The sequence below is a fragment of the Giraffa tippelskirchi genome, chromosome 13 (assembly GCF_054371585.1).
Source record: "Giraffa tippelskirchi isolate mGirTip1 chromosome 13, T2T-mGirTip1v1.2.pri, whole genome shotgun sequence".
Lineage (NCBI taxonomy): Eukaryota > Metazoa > Chordata > Mammalia > Artiodactyla > Giraffidae > Giraffa > Giraffa tippelskirchi.
In genome coordinates, this window is record NC_137287.1 from 10775275 (window position 1) to 10797293 (window position 22019).

The 22019-nt window shown below is 43.1% G+C and overlaps 1 long non-coding RNA gene across 9 annotated transcripts in view; it reads right to left on the minus strand.

The window, feature by feature from the left end:
* LOC145532588 (uncharacterized) overlaps window positions 1–22019 on the minus strand; it is a 623961-nt gene that overhangs the window by 384297 nt on the left and 217645 nt on the right. For all 9 annotated transcript variants that reach the window (XR_014073406.1, XR_014073396.1, XR_014073404.1 and 6 more), the window contains one exon: window positions 21512–21664. This is a non-coding gene — a long non-coding RNA (uncharacterized LOC145532588). The remainder of the gene's footprint in view (window positions 1–21511; window positions 21665–22019) is intronic.

Consider the following 22019-nt stretch of genomic DNA (forward strand, 5'->3'; position numbering starts at 1 on the left):
TTAAAAGACGCTTACTCCTTGGAAGGAAAGTTATGGCCAACCTAGATAGCATATTAAAAAGCAGAGACATTACTTTGCCAACAAAGGTCCATCTAGTCAAGGCTATGGTTTTTCCAGTAGTCATGTATGGATGTGAGAGTTTGACTATAAAGAAAGCTGAGCACTGAAGAATTGATGCTTTTGAACTGTGGTGTTGGAGAAGACTCTTGAGAGTCCCTTGGACTGCAAGGAGATCCAACCAGTCCATCTTAAAGGAGATCAGTCCTGGGTAGTCATTGGAAGGACTGATGTTGAAGCTGAAACTCCAATACTTTGGCCACCTGATGCGAAGAGCTGACTCATTGGAAAAGACCCTGATGCTGGGAAGGATTGGGGGCAGGAGGAGAAGGGGACAACAGAGGATGAGATGCCAGGATGGCATCACCAATTCAATGGACATGAGTTTGGGTAAACTCCGGGAGTTGGTGATGGACAGGGAGGCCTAGCGTGCTGTGGTTCATGGGGTCGCAAAGAGTCAGACACAACTGAAAGACTGAACTGAACTGAACTGATAGAAACATGATTCTAAGAGGAAAAAAAAGTAACAAGAAGATACAACTTATTTCAGTCTTAGTCCTACTTTCTATTTTTACTCCTTGAACAAATGACTTAAACTCTCTGAGCCTTAATATCCCCAGGTGTAAAGTAGGTGTACCAATACTTGCCTCTTTTCTTCTCAACTCTGAGGTCTATTTTAACTCATAAAACATGGAAAGTATCTAACAATGGCTGAAGGTTAGAGATTTTATAGGTTACAGAGCTTGTGAATTTTTTGATAGCTTTGGAGAGAAGAGTGAATTATTATTTTTATGGTCATAATTCAGAGACAGTTTATCACATTATATAACTTCAAAAGGAATTGTTCTTTGACCAGAAAAATAACATGTTTACATTATGGACTGTTATGCTAGTAATAGGATCTGTCACTACTGCATTAACGAAAAGGAAGACGCTAGAGTGAGAAGAATGGAAAATCAATTTATCTACTTTTCCAACCCAACATTTGTATGCTGACACCAAGTGCTGATAGTTATTGAGTCAAGTATCAGATGTTTATGTAACGTCTCAAACACTACAGGCTGCCAAGATTTTCTTCTGCAAATTCCAACTGCCTGACTTAAGTTCCAAGTAGAATTTCTTTCTTCTCCTGCACATCCATGGTATTATTGCGTTGGGTCAAAAAGTTCGTTCAGATTTTTCCATAAGATGCTGTGGGAAAACTAGGATGAACTTTTTCGTCAACCCAGTACATTGACTATTTTCCATCTGTGATTGAAAGTGGGATGAATGACTTAATAATTGTGTGTTAAATTTTTGCTGCAAATACCAATAACTTGACTAAAATGGGCTTAAAAGCATTGGAGTTTGTCTCATCCAGAAAAAATTCTGGGAAAGGACAGTCTAAAACTGACATGGCAACTCAATAATGCCATCAGAAGCTCACCTGGTAAATACTTAACAAACATCCTGAAGGATTCAGTTCAATTCAGTCACTCATTCATGTCCGACTCTTTGCAACACCATAAACCACAGCATGCCAGGCCTCCCTGTCCATCACCAACTCCCAGAGTTTACTCAAACTCATGTCCATCGAGTCAGTGATGCCATCCAACCATCTCATCCTCTGTCGTCCCCTTCTCCTCCCACCCTCAACCTTTCCCAGCATCAGGGTCTTTTCAAATGAGTCAGTTCTTTCCATCAGGTGGCCAAAGTACTGGAGTTTCAGCTTCAACATCAGTCCTTCCAATGAATATTCAGGACTGATCTCCTTTAGGATGGACTGGTTGGATCTCCTTGCAGTCCAAGGGACTCTCAAGAGTCTTCTCTAACACCACAGTTCAAAAGCATCAATTCTTCAGTGCTCAGCTTTCTTTATAGTCAAACTCTCACATCCATACATGACTACTGGAAAAACCATAGCCTTGACTAGACAGACCTTTGTTGGCAAAGTAATGTCTCTGCTTTTTAATATGCTATCTAGGTTGGCCATAACTTTCCTTTCAAGGAGTAAGCGTCTTTTAATTTCCATACATGACTACTGGAAAAACCATAGCTTTATCTAATCCTGAAGGATTAGATAATAGTAAAATGTAATAGAAGAATTAGGAAATTAGAAGCTTAGGGCATTACCTTTGTTTTAATAGAATATATTTAATTGTAAGTTTATATAATTAATAATAATGGCTGTGCTGAAAAACAGGCTTGCAACATTCCTGGAAATTTAATAGTCAACTCTCACAAGCTGGTACAGCTGTCTCCAACATACCATTGAATGCAAGTACTTTACATCATTTTGCTCTTCTGTCTTCAAAGTGTATACTTTCATCAGCATGCTTGTTGCCTCATGGTTGCAAGATGGCTGCTGCTCTTCCAAACCTCACATGTGAGTGCCAGGCAGGGAGAAGAAAAAGGGGTAAAATAGCTAAAGCAGCATAATACTTGCCCAAAGCTCCATTTGGAGGTTTCTGGCTGGTTTTGTGCTACGTGTGCCTAGACTGAAGATGGCGAGGCAGAAAGGAATTATGAATGAAGGCTAAGTTGGCCAATCAAATGGGTCTGCCATAAAAACAAAAATTTATCTTTGGAACTCCAACGTTCAAGACACCCTACCATGTCAGCACCATGATAAAGGGATGAAAATAGAGTGGTTCAAGACTCAGTGCTCTCCCTCAAAGATTATTGGAAGGCAAGACAAGTACACAGAGAAATATAGGCAGTAATTTCCACCCTGAGAGCCAAGTTCTTGTTCAGAAGCTAAGTGGTTCTGGACCTGGCAGAAGCAGGCATCACTCAGGACCATGTGGGCCATTTCAACAGAAGAGTTCATCATCACAGAATGAGAATTCAGGTCAAACAAGTAACTTTGACAGGTTTATAAATTCTGCTTAATTTGAATCATTAATTAGTATACATGGGCATGGCCTCTGTACACTCCCCAATTTCAGTTATTTTAGTTAATTACATGGGAGGCTTAAATTTGTGTGGAAATACGCAGTTAAAATTAAACTGCTCTCTCTGAAATGACCTACCCGCTTTTTCTAGGTAACAGATAATTATCATTTTTCTAAGCTTAGTCCAATACTCTTCAAAGCCCTCTGGGATCACATTACTAGTATCAAGTGGTTTTTAAGTGTTCCATTTTTTAAAAGTTCTATCTCTCTGCACACGAAAGGACACCACAACAGCGGCTTAAAGCATCATGTGAATATTTCCAAATGATGATCGTAATACTGATTTGAATATTATTGCCATTCCCCTGGAAATTTCTATCGTCATCAAGGTTGAATTACATTATGCCCATATTTCTTTAAATGTTCAGAGCTCTCTCCTGCAACTGGGCGGAGTGGAGGAATGGACCCTTGCTCTTAGCATGAACGGATGTCACCTAAATGAACAAGAATGAAGGTTGCTCTAAGTTGCTGAGCTGTACAAGCCTTTGGGGCTGTGGAATCGGGCCATCAATTTTTGCCTGATGTAAAAGGTTATTCTCTTACCGCCTTTCAGTTTTGCCCTTTTAGCTCTGTACGGGTCACCACTGAATTCCTGCCTTAAAAAATTTAGCATAATGGCCTGTCTGGCTCAGTGATAGGTCTGGAAAGTTCAGAGAAATTCTTGCTACAAAGCCCTTCAGGACCTGTGATAGACAAATAACAGCATCCCCCTCTCCCCCAGAGGGAGGTAACCTAGAAATCTTTCTTTTCCCCCACCACCCTGCTTTTTTTCCCCAGATGATTCACCATGCGTGCGTGTATCCTAAGTCACTTCAGTCGTGTCTGACTCTGCAACATGGACTGTAGCCTACCAGGCTCCTCTATCCATGGAATTTTCCAGGCAATAATACTGGAGTGGGTTGCCATGCCTTCCTCCGTGGTATCTTCCTGACCCAGGGACTGAACTCATGTCTTCTGTATCTCCCACATTGCAGGCTGGTTCTTTACCACTGAGCCACCGCAAAAGTCCATAACTCATGTAAAATGATATACAGATATTAACCAACTCTTGCTGCAATAAAGCTGCATATCTGATTCCCTCAAACACATTGCTTTACAGCAGCAAACATGTCTTTTTCTAGCTCCAAGGCATGCAGTTTCTAGGACAGTCCAGGATGTGGGTCAGCTTAGCGTGGCTGCAGACTTCCTGTGGGGTTCAGGTCAGCTCCCTGTGTCTCTACGTCTCTTTAGACCACAGCCCTGGAGCACAGCCTTTGTCAACAAGTAGACACTGAATGACTATGAATGGCCTACTAGTCACCTAGAGGGTATAATGAGGGGTACCTACTGCTCTAAAGAAAAATTTAGTAATGGAATCAATTTGTACAACCATACTCATAGACGGTTGATAATACAAAGCAATAAATGATTAAAATCAAGAATGGAGATGGGTAGGTAGGACTTTGATAGATGTAAGCAAGGGCATTTTCTTTACTTAGGTATTGTTTTTGGCTGAGCTGGGTCTTCACTGCTGCAAGCGGGCTTTCTCTAGTTGTGGTGTGCTGACTTCTTATTGTGGTGGCTTCTCTTGTTGAGGAGCATGGGCTCTTGGGTGTGCGGGCTTCAGCAGTTGTGACTTGTGGGCTCTAGAGCACAGGCTCAGTAGTTGTGGCACACAGGCCTAGTTGCCTTGCAGCAAGTGGGATCTTCCTGAACCAGGGATCGAACCCCCGTCCCCTGCATTGGCAGGTGGATTCTTAACTACTGGGCCACCAGGGAAGTCCCAGAAAGGGCATTTTCAAAAGAAACACATATGAGGGACACAAAGTTTCTACACGGGAATGAGCATTATTTCAGACATGCATGCATGCAAACTAAGTCGCTTCAGTCCTGTTCGACTCTGTGCGACCCCATGGACTGTAGCCTGCCAGGCTGCTTTGTCCATGGGATTCTCCAGGCAAGAATACTGGAGTGGGTTGCCGTGCCCTTCTCCATGATTCAAACACACATCATCTTAACTTTTATCAGGTAAGCTATGAATGATCATGTTGAACGAGTCAGTAGGCTGGTTGTATGTTGGCCCTGTTTCTCTATCCCTAATTTTTAACTATTTCCATTACTTGATTTGTTAATGATAATATTTGCAGGATGGCACAAAAGGAGGGATTTTTCAGAATGCTTTCATAATGCAAAGATTCATAGTACCTAAACAATCAATTCATTTTATAGATTCAGGTTTCTTTAAAATCAGAAATACCTTCCTACAGAGACTTTTATTCACATGTGAAGAGATCACAGCCATGGGAACAGTGACTGAAAGATTCCATTCCAGGTGGAAGGAGACCTCAGTCACCCAGTTCCATGGTTCCCTGGCAGTGGGGATGCATGGAAACATTATTTTATGTCTTTTATTCATTTCAGCTGAAGTCTGGAAGAACAGACATTTGAATGCAGCACTGGTTTGAATCCAGTTCCTGAGTTTTCCCTCCAGGATTCAGAACTCTGCCATTGGCTTGAATTGGATTCTGAGAGCCAAAAGGTCACTGAACCTTCCTTCGTGTTACAGATGCTAAAAAAACAAGCCAGGAGTTTATTCAAATAAATCTGAAAAAAACCTGGGGCTTCTCAGGTGGCACTAGTGGTAAAGAACCCTCCTCCCAACGCAGGAGACAGAGGAGACACAGGTTTGATCCCTGGGTCCGGAAGATCCCCTGAAGAAGGGCAAGGCAACCCACTCCAGTATTCCCACCTGGAGAATTCCAGGCACAGAGGAGCCTGGCGGGCTACAGTCCATAGGTCGCAAAGAGCCGGACACGACTGAAGTGACTGAGCACATATGCATGGAAAGAAAATCGAGGTCACCTGATTTCCCAGGTGAAGGCAAGATTCTACCAGCACCTCCTGGGTCCCTCCTGTGCTCCCCGGGTATTTCCTGTAAGCCATCCCCTCCCACCAGCTTCCACAAAGTGATCTCTTTGGAATGCGAACGAGAATTTCAACTTCAGACAGAACTCATTTCAAATCACAGCTCCCACTTATTTGTCGCGTATTCTTGGGCAAATTGCATGATCGTTCTCTGCTTCCACTTCCCCCTCCGTAAAATGGCTCTAATGATATCTGACTTGCAGTGTTACTGGAGGAGCAAATAGAGTAACACACTGCACAGAGCCTGACAGGTAGGAGCAGAGCTACAAAGAGTGGTCACGGTGGTGACAATTAAGTGACTCACAGGTGGTGTGCACAAAGCAGCTGGTAGGGGTTGACCTGGCCTGAGACCCAGGTGGATTTCTGTCCTTTTTCCGCCCTGGGACAGCAGAACTCAGTCTTCTTAGACAGAGAAGATACGGAGGCCTTCTAGCCCTGCCCAGAACCCTGACTGGGGACTTGGGGAAAGCAGTTCAGCTCACGGCTACACACCCTTGCCCACCCTGCCTGGGGTGTTACCATTAATTTAATGACTCAGATGAGCATGAATGCACTGTTGAAGTGGGATGGGGAGGGTGATAATGGATCTTGAGATTGAGAGATTTCCCTGAAGATAGGCAGACAGATTTCCCAGGAGGTAGATGGAGATGCGCCCCCATGTAGACTGGAAGGATGGGACACTTGATAACCGGGGACCTGAAGGCAGGGGACCAGTCAGGGAAGAAGGACCCCTGGGGAGAGTCTGCTGGAAAACCATATTGGACAATTATAAGCTTCCTCCTCCAGTGTTGTAAGTCCCCAGACTTATCCACACATCCATGAGGATGCTTTAATCCAAGCTCAAGTCATGATATGATGGAGAAAAAAGCATCAGGAGAATAATGAAATGGGGTGGGGGGGATCTGCCTGAATTGTCCTGGAGATGCATGTCGGGTTCTGTAGGCACATACACTTCCCAAGGACCTACACAAATTATCAGAGCTGAAATCCAGGAGGGACGCTAATCTGTTCTCCTGTCCTACCCTGTTTTTGCATAATTTGAGAGGTTGTCTGGTACGCTGGAGACCACCCTCCACATTATTATACAGAAACCTGTTAGTTCCTATCCCGCACCCCCTCTTTTCAAATGTCACCGTATGAGGAATATAACCAAAAAAGAAGCAGATTCACAGATATAGAGAACAAACTAGTGGTTACCAGAAAGGAGAGGGAAGTGGGAGGGGCCATCTAGAGGTAGGTGATTAACAGGTACAAACTTTAGATAAAAATAAGCTATAAGACCTACTTGCAGGGCTGAACTAGAGACACAGACATAGCAAACGGACATGTGGACACTGGGGTGGGAGGGAGGGTGAACTGGGAGATTGGGATTGACCTATGCACACTGCCATGTATAAACCAGCTAGCTAGTGGGAAGCTACTGTATAATACAGGAAGCTCAGCTCAGCACTCTGTAATGACCTACAGGAGTGGGATGGGGGGGACAGAGCAAGAAGGAAGGGAGGTATGTATCCATACAGCTGACTCACTTTACTGTACAGCAGAAATGAACACATTGTAAAGCAACTCTATGCCAATAAAAAAAATTAAACTAAAATAAATAAGCTACAAGGATATATTCTACAACATGGGGAATGTAGCCACCATTTTATAATAGCTAGAAATGGAATATAACCTTTAAATATTGTGAATCACTATGTTGTATACCTGTAACTTATATATTATACATCAACGATACTTCAATTTTTAAAAAATGACACGGTATGGCCATTGTAAATAAGGAAGGGCCCATTGTCTAGTCATATACCTCTCAATGAACACACAAAGGCCAGAGAGAAGCCTAGAATTACCATCTGCCAGGACACTACAACTTTCCCTTAAAGGCAAGTTCCTATAACCTTGTTAGGCCTCTTTTACCCATCTGTAAGGGCTTCCCTGGTGGCTCAGAAGGTAAAGAATCCACCTGGAGTGTGAGAGACCTGAGTTCGATCACTGGGTTGGGAAGATCCCCTGGAGGAGGGCATGGCAACCCACTCCAGTATTCTTGCCTGGAGAATCCCGTGGACAGAGGAGCCTGATGGGCTACAGTCCATGGATTCACAAAGAGTCGCACATGATTGAGCAACTAAGCACAGCACAGCACCCACCTGTAAAATGGAAATAAAAACTCTGACCTCATGTGGATATCACAGAGCTTGAATGAACAGCCCCAGTTTAATTAAAGCAACTGACAGCACGTGGTATGTGGCAGAGTTCATGTTAATTTTCATCTTCTACATCTTAGTAACTCACCAAGGTCAACCCTCAAGTTTATATGTGAAAAAATGAGTGCTTCCAACAGCACTGTGACAGAAGTCTAAAGTTAGGGCTCCCAAGTGAAGCTTTCCCAAGAGTACATAATTCGGCCTCTTCAGAAAGAATATTCTGCCAGAAAACTGTTTCTAGGAATGTTCAGTCATGTTCAACTCTTTGCAGCCTGTGGACTGTAGCCCACCAGACTCCTCTGTCCATGGAATTCTCCAGGCAAGAATGCCGGAATGGGTTGCCATTTCCTTCTCCAGGGGACCTTTCTGACCTAAGGACTGAACCCACCACTTTTGCATCTCCTGCATTGGCAGGCAGGTTCTTTACCACAGGGCATAGTATTATTTCCAGGAAGAAATAACACTAGTTAGAAAACCAAGGCAGTTGGCTGTTACTCAAAGTTCCCCCAAACTGGGTTGGTTCCTATCAAGCAGTGGGGGCCTAGGCAAACATCTGCTGTGACAGTTGGCTTAAAATAGATGAAAAGAGACTTTAAGGGAAAAGAGACCCCAGAGTGGCAATCCAAGGAATGTCGGCAGACAGAGAAGACACAGTCCACGCAGGGGTTTGGTGATGAGGGGGCAAGGGGAGAACTGACCATGGAGTACTCTGACTGCTGGACCTCTTTATAAGAAATTGTTGTCAGAGTCACCTTGGTTTCATCAACTTTAAAGAGCCCTGACCAGATGCCAGCAGGCTAGGAACTCAGGACCATAAGCTCACTCCAAGCCAGCCAGTGCTGCCAAAGTGGGCAGGAGGCTCCAAACTCCAGGGATTCAGCCTTCAGGAATCTGCTTTCTGGAATCATTCCTGATGGATTCTCCTGTGAGTCTCAGCACACTGCCCTCTCCCTCCCAGTGGGACCCTGAAGATCATCAAAACACAAGCTGGTCCCACTCAGCGGCTGAGTCTAAGAAAGGAGAGAGTCAAGGAGTTATGGACATGGCTCTGAGTGTTTTTTCATCATCTGAGGGTTCAATATTTAGAACAATATTGATTCGATTTATCTAGTGTTGTAATGGTCCATTGGTTGCTAGGCAACAGAGTTCTTGCTTCCCTGTTTTCTGGGTGGCTCATGGGAGTTTGACTACCAAAGAGATTACTTCGTGTATATGAAACTAAATGGACCATAGGTGCCATACATAAGTAGAGGAATACTGTTTTACTGGGCAACATTAAGACCGTGCTTCCTACCACATCTCAGTAATTGCAATTCAACCTCTAGAACAACAGGGCCATTCATATTCACATCCCCCTACAAGATACCCACTGAGAACAATTTAACACGAAGTTGTGCTGATGTCTAAAATCCGAGGTTGTGTGCTTACTCTTCCATCCTCATAAAGTTCAAACTACTAGGGCAAGAATAGGTTTATGCCTCCTCCCCACTCTGGGTCTCCCCCCCACAACCACCCAAAATCACCACCAGAATAATAAAGCGGAAATTCTGGTTTGCACTAAAATCCTGGTATGGTAGGGCCGTTCCTCATTTTTCTTATCCCATGTTCTCCCCCACTCACCCCAAAACTGCCTTCCCTTTTGGGGGAGGCTCTTTTCTAAGTCGTTTCCACTGACATTCACTGTTTCTTTAAAATCCCAAGTCAGGAGCAGCAGGCATACGAGGCACTGTCAGCTTGGGCTGTATGGTTCAGTGATTTGGCATTAATGACGTTTACTTTGGAACCTGCGTGATTGCCTGACCTATTTTAGGATCTCCGCTCTAACCATATCTCCCTCCCCTATTTTCCCAATGAGAAATGAAGGCGAAAGGGATTGTGGGGAGGTTGGGGGAGGGAAGAAGGGAAAAACCTCACAGTTGCAGGAATCACACCTGAAGCCACTTGAGTTCACCATAACACTCACCATGGTCACAAGCCCTTCTGGGAAGAATGGAATTCAGGGTTGTGTCCATAAGAGGGAAAAGCTTCCAGAGGCTATGCTCTGCCCAGTTTCCCTCCAGGGCCGGAGGGAAATACACACACCAAAGGCCACATTTGGTATTGTTCAATGCTTTCCTCCCTGGAAAGACCTGTGTATGGAGAGACATGATCTAGTTCTTCCAAAGAGAAAAGCTATCTGGGGAGGAGAGGACAGGGAGGAGAGCGAGAGGCAAGTACAGGCAACTAGCCAACTACGCACATTTACAGAGTAGGAATGTAAAACAGATGTTGTTCAGGAAAATAAACCACTGCCCTGGGAGCATCATCGTCAGCCTCTGGAGAATACGGTTTCTCAGATGCAGGTGAATAACAGAGTAAGTCATTGAAACCTGCATACTCATCATAACTCACTCTAAGGAATGCCCCTTCTGGGTTGCCAGGTTCCCTGTCTCTGCATCTTTCTCATTGCTGAGTGGTAGCCAACTTTCCTTTGAATCGATGTTATCCTGTCTCTTTAACCAGGACGGAGGTGTTCTTACCCACCCCAGAGCTTCTTCCCTGTGATGGAGAACAGGACCAGCAAGACCCGGAGCTACAAAGAGGCAGAGGGTGATCCTACCAATCCTGAATATTCATTGGAAGGAATGATGCTGAAGCTGAAGCTCCAATACTTTGGCCACCTGATATGAAGAGCTGACTCATGGAAAAGACCCTCATGCTGGGAAAGATTGAGAGCAAGAGGAGAAGCGGGTGACAGAGGGTGAGATGGTTGGATGGCGTCACCGACTCAATAGACATGAGTTTGAGCAAGCTCCGGGAGATGGTGAAGGACAGGGAAGCCTGGCGTGCTGCAGTCCACGGGGTCACAGTCAGACACAACTTATAGACTGAACAACAAATGGCTCTAGTGGAGTTTATTCCACGAGAGTAGGGTTATAAGCAAACAAAAGGACTTAGGCCACTATGTGAAGACCCGAACAGAAGAGTTACAGCGCTCGTGGAATAAATGCTGATATCAAGGTCAGTGGCATAGAGGACCTATGGCAGCTCCTGCTCTGGGTACTCAGGAGCATGTTAATGGCCATCAAGAAGATTCAGTTCTCAAATGAAGATTGAAACTACAGTGAGATACCACCTCACACCTGTCAGAATGGCCATCATTAAAAAAAAAATCTATAAATAGAGAAAAGGGACCCCCCACCATACTGTTGGTGCAATGTAAATTGGTACAACCATTATGGAGAACAGTATGGCGGTTCCTTAAAAAACTAAATATAAAACTACCATATAACCCAGTAATCCCACTCCTGTGCACATACCCAGAGAAAACTATATTGCAAAAAGATACACTCACCCCTATGTTCAGAGCAGCACTATTCACAATAGCCAAAATGTAGAAACAGCCTAAATGTCCATCCACAAATGAATGGATAAAGAAAATGTGGTACATATATGCAATGGAATACTATTCAGCTATAAAAGAACAAAGCAATGCCACTTGTCACAACATGGATGCATCTGGAAATTATCATACTAAGTGAAGTAAGTCATAAGGACAAACACCATATGATATTACTTATATGTGGAATCTAAAATAGGGCACAAATAAACTTATCCACAAGGCAGAAACAGACTCACAGACATAGAGATCAGACCTGTGGTTAGCAAGGGAAAGCGGGGGGAGGGAGAGGATGGACTGGGAGTCTGGGGTTGGTAGATGCAAACTATTACACTTAGAATGGATAAACAACAATGTCTTATTGTATAGCACAGGGAACTATATCCAATCTCCAAGGATAAATAACAATGAAAAAAATACATTTTAAAAAAATGTCTGTATGTGTATATTGAGTGCAGCACTTTCACAGCATATTTTAGGATTTGAAATAGCTCAACTGGAATTCCATCACCTCCACTAGCTTTGGTCGTAGTGATGCTTCCTAAGGCCCACTTGACTTCACATTCCAGGATGTTTGGCTCTAGGTGAGTGATCATACGATCATGATTATCTGGGTCGTGAAGATCTTTTTTGTATAATTCTTCTGTGTATTCTTGCGACCTCTTCTTAATATCTTCTGCTTCTGTTAGGTCTCTACCATTTCTGTCCTTTATTGAGCCCATCTTTGCACGAAATGTTCCCTTGGTATCTGTAATTTTCTTGAAGAGAACTCTAGTCTTTCCCATTCCATTGTTTTCCTCTATTTCTTTGCATTGATCACTGAGGAAGGTTTTCTTATCTCTCCTTGCTATTCTCTGGAACTCTGCATTCAAATGGGTATATCTTTCCTTTTCTCCTTTGCCTTTCACTTCTCTTCTTTTCACAGCTATTTCTAAGGCCTCCTCAGACAACCATTATGCCTTTTTGCATTTCTTTTTCTTGGGGATGGTATTGATCCCTGTCTCCTGTACAATGTCACAAACCTCTGTCCATAGTTCTTCAGGCGCTCTGTCTATCAGATCTAATCCCTTGAATCTATTTCTCCCTTCCACTGTATAATTGTAAGGGATTTGATTTTAGTCATCCCTGAATGGTCTGGTGGTTTTCCCTACTTTCTTCAATTTCAGTCTGAATTTGGCAATAAGGAGTTCATGATCTGAGCCACAGTCAACTTGCAGTCTTGTTTTTACTGACTGTATAGAGCTTCTCCATCTTTGGCTGCAAAGAATATAATCAATCTGATTTCGGTATTGATCATCTAGTGATGTCCATGTGTAAAGTCTTTTCTTGTGTTGTTGGAAGAGGGTGTTTGCTATGACCAATGCGTTCTCTTGGCCAAACTCTATTAGCCTTTGCTCTGCTTCATTCTGTACTCCAAAGCCAAATTTGCCTGTTACTCCAGGCATTTCTTGACCACCTACCTTTGCATTCCAGTCTCCTATAATGAAAAGGACATCTGTTTTTGGTGTTAGTTCTAGAAGGTCTTGTAGATCTTCACAGAACCATTCAACTTCTTCAGCATTACTGGTCAGGGCATAGACTTGGATTACTGTGATACTGAATGGTTTGCCTTGGAAACAAACAGAGATCATTCTGTCATTTTTGAGATTTCAACCAAGTACTGCATTTCGGACTCTTTTGTTGACTATGATGACTACTCCATTTCTCCTAAGGGATTCTTACCCACAGTAGCAGATATAATGATCATCTGAGTTAAATTCACCCATTCCAGTCCATCTTAGTTCGCTGATTCATAAAATGTTGACGTTCACTCTTGCCATCCCCTGTTTGAACACTTCCAATTTGCCTTGATTCATGGACCTAAAATTTCAGGTTCCTATGCAATATTGCTCTTTACAGCATCTGACTTTACTTCGATCACCAGTTACATCCACAGCTGGGTGTTATTTTTGCTTTAGCTTCGTCTCTCCAGTCTTTCTGGAGTTATTTATCCACTGATCTCCAGTAGCATACCGGGCACCTACCTGGGCAGTTCATCTTTCAGTGTCCTCTCTTTTTGCCTTTTCATACTGTTCATGGTGTTCTCAAGGCAAGAATACTCAAGTGGTTTGCCATTCCCTTCTCCAGTGGATCACGCTTTGTCATGTTTAAATTCTTAAAGAGATGGGAATACCAGACCACGTGACCTGCCTCTTGAGAAATCTATATGCAGGTCAGGAAGCAACAGTTAGAACTGGACATGGAACAACAGACTGGTTCCAAATAGGAAAAGGAGGACATCAAGGCTGTTTATTGTCACCCTGCTTATTTAACTTATATGCAGAGTACATCATGAGAAACCCTGGGCTGGATGAAGCACAAGCTGGAATCAAGATTGCCGGGAGAAAAATCAATAACCTCACATATGCAGATGACACCACCCTTATGGCAGAAAGTGAAGAAGAACTAAAGAGGCTCTTGATGAACGTGAAATGAGAGAGTGAAAAAGTTGGCTTAAAGCTCAACATTCAGAAAACTAAGATCATGGCATCTGGTCTCATCACTTCATGGCAAACAGATGGGGAAACAGTGGCTGACTTTATTTTTTGGGACTCCAAAATCACTGTAGATGGTGATTGCAGCCATGAAATTAAAAGACGCTTGCTCCTTGAAAGGAAAGCTATGACCAACCTGACAGCATATTAAAAAGCAGAGACATTACTTTGCCAACAAAGGTCCATCTAATCAAAGTTATGGTTTTTCCAGTAGTCATGTATGGATATGAGAGTTGGACTATAAAGAAAGCTGAGTGCTGAAAAATTGATGCTTTTGAACTGTGGAATTGGAGGACTCTTAAGAGTCCCTTGGACTGCAAGGAGATCCAACCAGTTCATCCTAAAGGAAATCAGTCCTGAATATTCATTGGAAGGACTGATGCTGAAGCTGAAACTCTTAACACTTTGGCCACCTGTTGTGAAGAACTGACTCATTGGAAAAGACCCTGATGTTGGGGAAGATTGAAGGAAGGAGAAGAAGGGGATGACAGAAGATGAGATGGTTGGATGGCATCACCAACTTGATGGACATGAGTTTGAGTAAACCCCGGGAGTTGGTGATGGACAAGGAGGCCTGGGGTGCTGCCATCCATGGGGTTGAAAAGAGTCAGACATGAATGAGCGACTTAACTGATATGTGTATAACTGAGTCATTTTGTTGTACAGCATAGATTGGCACAACATTGGAAATCAACTCTACGTCAGTAAATAAAAAGGAAGAAGACCGTATGCTTGAAACACCTGGGATATGCCAAGGAGGGAATGGGGATATAGAAGGTGAGGGGTCCAAGCCAAGGGCGAGATAGAGGCCAGAGGTGTGACATCTGCTCCCGCTGGGTTGGAGTCTAGAAAGCAAACCCACAGTAGTTAACATAACTCAACCTATCAAAGGACCACAAGAATATAAAGGGCCAAGTGAGTCTTAGGAGAAATAAAATTAAGGAGCAAGTGTCAACTGTGGGAAGTTACCAAAGTTGAAGATAGTTCTAAGTCTAGCTAGCAAATTGCTCCATGAGAACTGAGACCAAGTTTTATAATAGATTCTCTTTTTTTTTTTTCCTCCATGTGGACCATTTTTAAAGTCTTTATTGAATTTGTTACAATACTGCTTCTGTTCTAAGGTTTGTTTTTTTGGCCAGAAGACATGTGGGGGCTTAGCTCCCTGACCAGAGATCAAACCTGTACCATCCGCACTGGAAGGTGAAGTATTAACCATGTGACCACCAGGGAAGTCCCTATAATAGATTCTTTAAATTGACAGCTTCTACATCATGAGAAACGCTGGGCTGGAAGAAACACAAGCTGGAATAAAGATTGCCGGGAGAACTATCAATAACCTCAGATATGTGGATGACACCACTCTTATGGCAGAAAGTGAAGAAGAACTAAAGAGCCTCTTGATGAAGGTGAAAGAGGAGAGTGAAAAAGTTGGCTTAAAGCTCAACGTTCAGAAAACTAAGATCATGGCATCTGGTCCCATCACTTCATGGCAAATAGATGGGGAAGCAGTGGAAACAGTGTCAGACTTTATTTTTTTGGGCTCCAAAATCACTGCTGATGGTGATTGCAGCCATGAAATTAAAAGACGCTTACTCCTTGGAAGGAAGGTTATGGCCAACCTAGACAGCATATTTAAAAGCAGGGACATTACTTTGCCAACAAAAGTCCATCTAGTCAAGGCTATGGTTTTTCCAGTGGTCATGTATGGATGTGAGAGTTGGACGGTGAAGAAAGCTGAGCGCCGAAGAATTGATGCTTTTGAACTGTGATGTTGGAGAAGACTCTTGAGAGTCCCTTGAACTACAAGGAGATCCAATCAATCCATCCTAAAAGAGATCAATCCTGGGTGTTCATTGGAAGGACTGATGTTGAAGCTGAAACTCCAATACTTTGGCCACCTCATGCGAAGGGTTGACCCATTGGAAAAGACCCTATTGCTGGGTAGGATTGGGGGCGGGAGAAGAAGGGGACGACAGAGGATGAGATGGTTGGATGGCATCACCGACTCCATGGACATGGGTTTGGGTAGACTCTGGGAGTTGGTGATGGACAGAGAGGCCTGGCATGCTGCAATTCATGGGGTAGCAGAGTTGGACATGACTGAGCGACTGAACTGAACTGAACTGATGCCCCAGAGGAGGGCATGGCAACCCGCTCCAGTATTCTTGCCTGGAGAATCCCATGGACAGAGGAGCCTGCTGGGCTACAGTCCATGGGGTCACAAAAAGCTGGACATGACTGAGCAGGCACGCACACATGACCTCTGAAATGTATTGACAAAATCAGAAATAGTCCTTTTTCTAAGCATTCCTATTTGCTTTTTTGAAACTCCCTTTAGAATTTCACATAGCATGTTCAGTTCAGTTCAGTCGCTCAGTCGTGTCCGACTCTCTGCGACCCCATGAATTGCAGCACGCCAGGCCTCTCTGTTCATCACCAACTCCCGGAGTCTACCCAAACCCATGTTCATCGAGTCGGTGATGCCATCCAACCATCTCATCCTCTGTCGTCCCCTTCTCCTCCCGCCCCCAATCCTACCCAGCATTAGGGTCTTTTCCAATGAGTCAACCCTTCACATGAGGTGGCCAAGGTATTGGAGCTTCAGCCTCAACATCAAACCTTCCAATGAACACCCAGGATTGATCTCTTTTAGGATGGATTGATTGGATCTCCTTGCAGTCCAAAGGACTCTCAAGAGTCTTCTCCAACATCACAGTTCAAAAGCATCAATTCTTCGGTGCTCAGCTTTCTTCACCGTCCAACTCTCACATCCATACATGACCACTGGAAAAACCATAGCCTTGACTAGATGGACTTTTGTTGGCAAAGTAATGTCTCTGCTTTTAAACATGCTATCTAGGTTGACCATAACCTTCCTTCCAAGGAGTAAACGTCTTTTAATTTCATGGCTGCAGTCACCATCAGCAGTGATTCTGGAGCCCAAAAAAGTAAAGTCTGACACTGTTTCCACTGTTTCCCCATCTACTTCCCATGGAGTGATGGGACCAGATGCCATGATCTTAGTTTTCTGAACGTTGAGCTTTAAGCCAACTTTTTCACTCTCCTCTTTCACCTTCATCAAGAGGCTCTTTAGTTCTTCTTCACTTTCTGCCATAAGGGTGGTGTCATCCGCATATCTGAGGTTATTGATATTTCTCCCCGCAATCTTTCTTCCAGCCCAGCGTTTCTCATGATGTACTCTGCATATAAGTTAAATAAGCAGGGTGACAAGATACAGCCTTGACGTACTCCTTTTCCTATTTGGAACCAGTCTGTCGTTCCATGTCCAGTTCTAACTGTTGCTTCCTGACCTGCATACAGGTTTCTCAAGAGACAGGTCAGATGGTCTGGTATTCCCATCTCTTTCAGAATTTTCCACAGTTTATTGTGATCCACACAGTCAAAGGCTTTGGCATAGTCAATAAAGCAGAAATAGATGTTTTTCTGGAACTCTCTTGCTTTTTCGATGATCCAACGGATATTGGCAGTTTGATCTCTGGTTCCTCTGCCTTTTCTAAAACCAGCTTGAACATCTGGAAGTTCATGGTTCACATATTGCTGAAGCCTGGCTTGGAGAATTTTGAGCATTACTTTGCTAGCATGTGAGATGAGTGCAATTGTGCGGTAGTTTGAGCATTCTTTGGCATTGCCTTTCTTTGGGATTGGAACAAAAACTGACCTTTTCCAGTCCTGTGGCCACTGCTGAGTTTTCCAAATTTGCTGGCATATCGAGTGCAGCACTTTCACAGCATCACCTTTGAGGATTTGAATGTAGGCACTGCCATATTTTGGGTGCAAAAATATTTTTTTTTTAGGAATGTGAGTCAGAAATATCAACCTGTAAGACATTGTCTTAAATTATTAGCTTATCTGCTGAATGCCTTGGGAGGCTGGGTGGACATGTGGCCAGGCATTCTTCCTCCTCTATATATTTCTTTTCTTTCCCCATGTGTTTTCCTAGGACTGTGATTCACATATTTCTAATTAGAGCAGAAAAGGGGAAAGGGGAGTTCTTACCCCATTCCAGGCCAGACTTTCACCTCTGTCATCTAAATTAACCATGTTACCTACTGAAGACCTGGAAGGATATGGAAGAAAGAGGAGAATGAGGTGAAAAAGAAGGGAGAAGAGGAGGAATAGAAGTTCACTGCAAATTGTATTTCCAGTTCCCAGATCCAAAGTTCATTGAAATTGCTTGCTCCTATACCATCCTATCACGTTGGAAGAACATATCTTTTTCCAAGTGGAATCAGGTTTAATGGAGGGAAATTGTGCCTTAAAATTAATTAGAATAAATTAATTCCTTAAGGAAACATACTGGCAAAGCATGAGGAAACTAAGGGCACCCCGTACTGCTGGGCCGATTAAGAGGCGTGATCATAGGAATGTCAGCTGATAGGCATTCCCGCTGTGTCTGTACAAACAGAAGGCTTTGAAAGACATCAGCCCTTCTGAGGGCTGATTATAAAGCACCAGTTAGTAACTGCCTGGTTACTTGACTGAATTCAGCCAGTGTGCTTTTTTAATTTCTTTTTAATTGGAGGATAATTGCTTTACAGTGCTGTATTGGTTTCTGCCATACACAACATGAATCAGCCATAAGTATACATATATCCCCTTCCTCTTGGACCTCCCTCCCACCCTACCATCGTTCCCATCCCTCTAGGTTGTCACAGAGCACAGGGTTTGCCATGTGTAAAATAGACGGTGAGAAGTTGCTATATAACACAAGGAGCCTAACACAGAGCAGTGTGTTTCGAAAGTAACTCACATCCTGCCTGACAGCATCGCCTTTGGGCCAGTGCACCAGTGCCCTGTTCACTGCTCTGCTGAGTGCAGCGGATGACAACTTCAAGCTGAAAGTGAGCTAAGAGAGGAGAGTGTCAACAGACAGTCCGACAGTGAGGAGTGTACCAAACTAGGGCCTCTGGTCAATGGCTTAGTCCAATCTAAGAGAGACACTGAACTGAGACAGTGGGACTGCCAGAGAGAAAACCAGAGGATTCTAAAAAATTCCATCCTAACACATATTACAGGAGCATAGTTTTCCCCTGGCCCCAGGGGTCGGGATGCAACCCTAGGAAACAGGAAGGGGAAACCTGGAGGCAGTCTGTGGGCTCTATGTGGGGATCTGGCGAGGTGGGATTATCACTCAGTGACATGTCAGCACGCTCCTCTCCATGGAATGTCATTTCTATTTTCGTAATCGAGAAGTTTTCAGGAAGAGCCCTCTTGATGTACTGCTCAACTGACCTTTTGTGAGTTCCGGGAGAAGGGCGGAGAAGTCCGCCAAGAGCTGGCTGCTTATTCTAAACAGCTGGGCTGGAGTTGGAATGACATAAATGTAGACATCCATTTCTAGCACCTCATACTAGTAACACAGTGCCAAGAAAAGGCAGGGGACTGCCTCTTTCCTAATTAGTCAGAGAAGCTTTTGATAAGAACCCCACGAGTTCCTAATCCCAAAATATCACTTGTCACATGAGCACATGGGCCCATGAAGGCACCCTGGATGAGATGGATGAGTGGTGCCAAGTTCTAAATCTCCTATGGGGTTCCCCCTTGACAGGCTGCTCTTATGATTTAGGGCACCATCCGTGGCCCTGGTTTGATTCATCACTTGGTGATTCATCTTTCCCAACAAGCTATGGTTCCTGTTTTATAACGCCCTTTCCATTTCTCTTCTCTGAAGAGAGAGAGAAAAAGGTGATGAAAGCCAGGTTTTGGAACAGAATCCTGGCTTTTTCTTGCCAGAATTAGCCCTCAGTAAGAAAGAGAAGCAACCAGACTATCAGATTAATTTCAGGGAAGACTGTGCATATTGACAAAACAATGCCCATTTACATCAAATATGTCACATGTATTATTTCACATATTGGTATGGTAATTAGTAATACTATAAATAGTCATGGCAACATATGAACAAGTGAGTGAGTTTTTCTAATGGAACATTATGATTATTTAAAAAAATAAGCACATTTTATCTTCTAAAGGAAAATTGTATTTTGATACAAGTATACAGACTTGTTACTATATTGAATCTTACATTTTTGTCTTAAAATTTATTATCACCATTTTGAATTTTGTCACATATTGTCTGTTTTGGCTATTGTAAGTCCCTACATTTCTTACTTTTACAATATTTTTAAGTGAAGTGAAGCCACTCAGTCATGTCTGACTCTGCAACCCCATGGACTGCAGCATGCCAGGCTCCTCTATCCATGGGATTTTCCAGATTAGAATACTGGAGTGGGTTGCCATTTCTTTCTCTAGGGGATCTTCCCAACCCAGGGATCGAACCCAGGTCTCACGCATTGCAGGCAGACTCTTTACCATCTTTACTACTCTTTACCAAAGCCAGGGAATCTGGCTTTCCAGGTGGCTCAGTGGTAAAGAATCCACCCACCAATGCAGGAGATGCGAGTTTGATCCCTGGGTCAAGAAGATCACCTGGAGTAGGAGATGGCAATCCACTCCAGTATTCTTGCCTAGGAAATACCATGGACAGAGGGGCCTGGTGGGCTATAGTCCATGGGGTCACAAAAGAGTCGGACACGATTTAGCAACAAAACAACAGCAACAATGGTGTTTTTTATCACAGAAGCAATGCGTGAGAATTATAGTGAGCTTACAAAAATAAAATTTCAGGCTAATATAAAGAAAAAAATTACCTATTATACTACTACTCAGAAATAATAATGGTTCATAACTTGTTGAATTTCATGTATTTATACATAATGTACATATTATATAAAAATATACAAATTGGCATCATCTTATATAAAAGAAACATAATAATACTTTGCCTTTTTCTATGCATAAACTTCATACTAGTCAACCTTCATCAGCCTCTAAGGCCCATCTACCTGGAGGGGTTTATTAGAGAAAGAAACCACAGAAACTAAAGTAAAATTCAGCTTCTGGAATTCAAAAATAGGATTTTGCCAGATAATACCTTGCAATTCCAGGTATTATCTAAAGAAAGCTTTGTCTAAACTTCTTAATCTCCCTCACTCCAACACATTCCAAACCAATGATTTTTACGATCCAAATTAAAGAAATATTCAAGAGAAGCAAAACAAAGCAATCTCACTGGGCTGACAGACCTCTAGCTCAGTAGTTCTCAAAGTGTAGTCCTTGGACCATCAGCATCAGCAACTCCAGAAACTCTGGGAATGAGGCCTGGTAACCTGTATTAATAAGCCCTCCAGGTGATTCTGTCACAAGTGTAACAACCACCACTCTGACTTGAAGTTGACTTTGACCTGAGCCATAGAAAAGTACCCTGTGTCTACTGGTAGCACTTCATGTTAGTGGTAAGCAAACCACCCATGAGGAATATTTGAAATTCTGATCTTGAAAAACTAAAAACATAGAGTGATGATAGTAAAACTTTTGATACATTCTCTCTCTGTGTTATATCAAAATGACCATCAGTGATGAACACAGAATCACAAAATCACTGATTCAGAAGGGATCTCAGAGATCAAGTCCACTCACCCATTTTATAAATTGGAAAACTGAGGTCCAGGAAGGGTAGTGTTGTCCCAAGGTGCCACCTCTGGTTGGTGGGAGAGCCAGATCAGAAAGAACATAAGAATCCAGAGTCGTGGTCCAGCTGTCTTTTTCATGAGATCACATTTGTGAAACTCTCTGAAAAACATAAAGTGTGAAGTGGTTGCATTATATGAATACTGAATTGAGTTCAGATCATTTGAATTCCAAATCCTAAAGAGCCAAAGTTAAATGTATGTGCAAATTTGGTCTCTAAGCCCTGTCCAAATGCAAATAAAAAATGAATGAACAGCATTGCCTTAGAATTACAGAACACTTCAGAACATTGTTATTGATATTAAGAAATGTAATGAAAAAGCATCAGGCAGTAGCCTCCGATATCTCCTTTTTGTGTTTTCTTCCCAAAATGTATGTGATGTCATAGAAATCTGAGAGAAATTTCCACTGCCTTTAGGGTCAATAGACCTGAGTAGAGATAGGTAATATGTGAGTT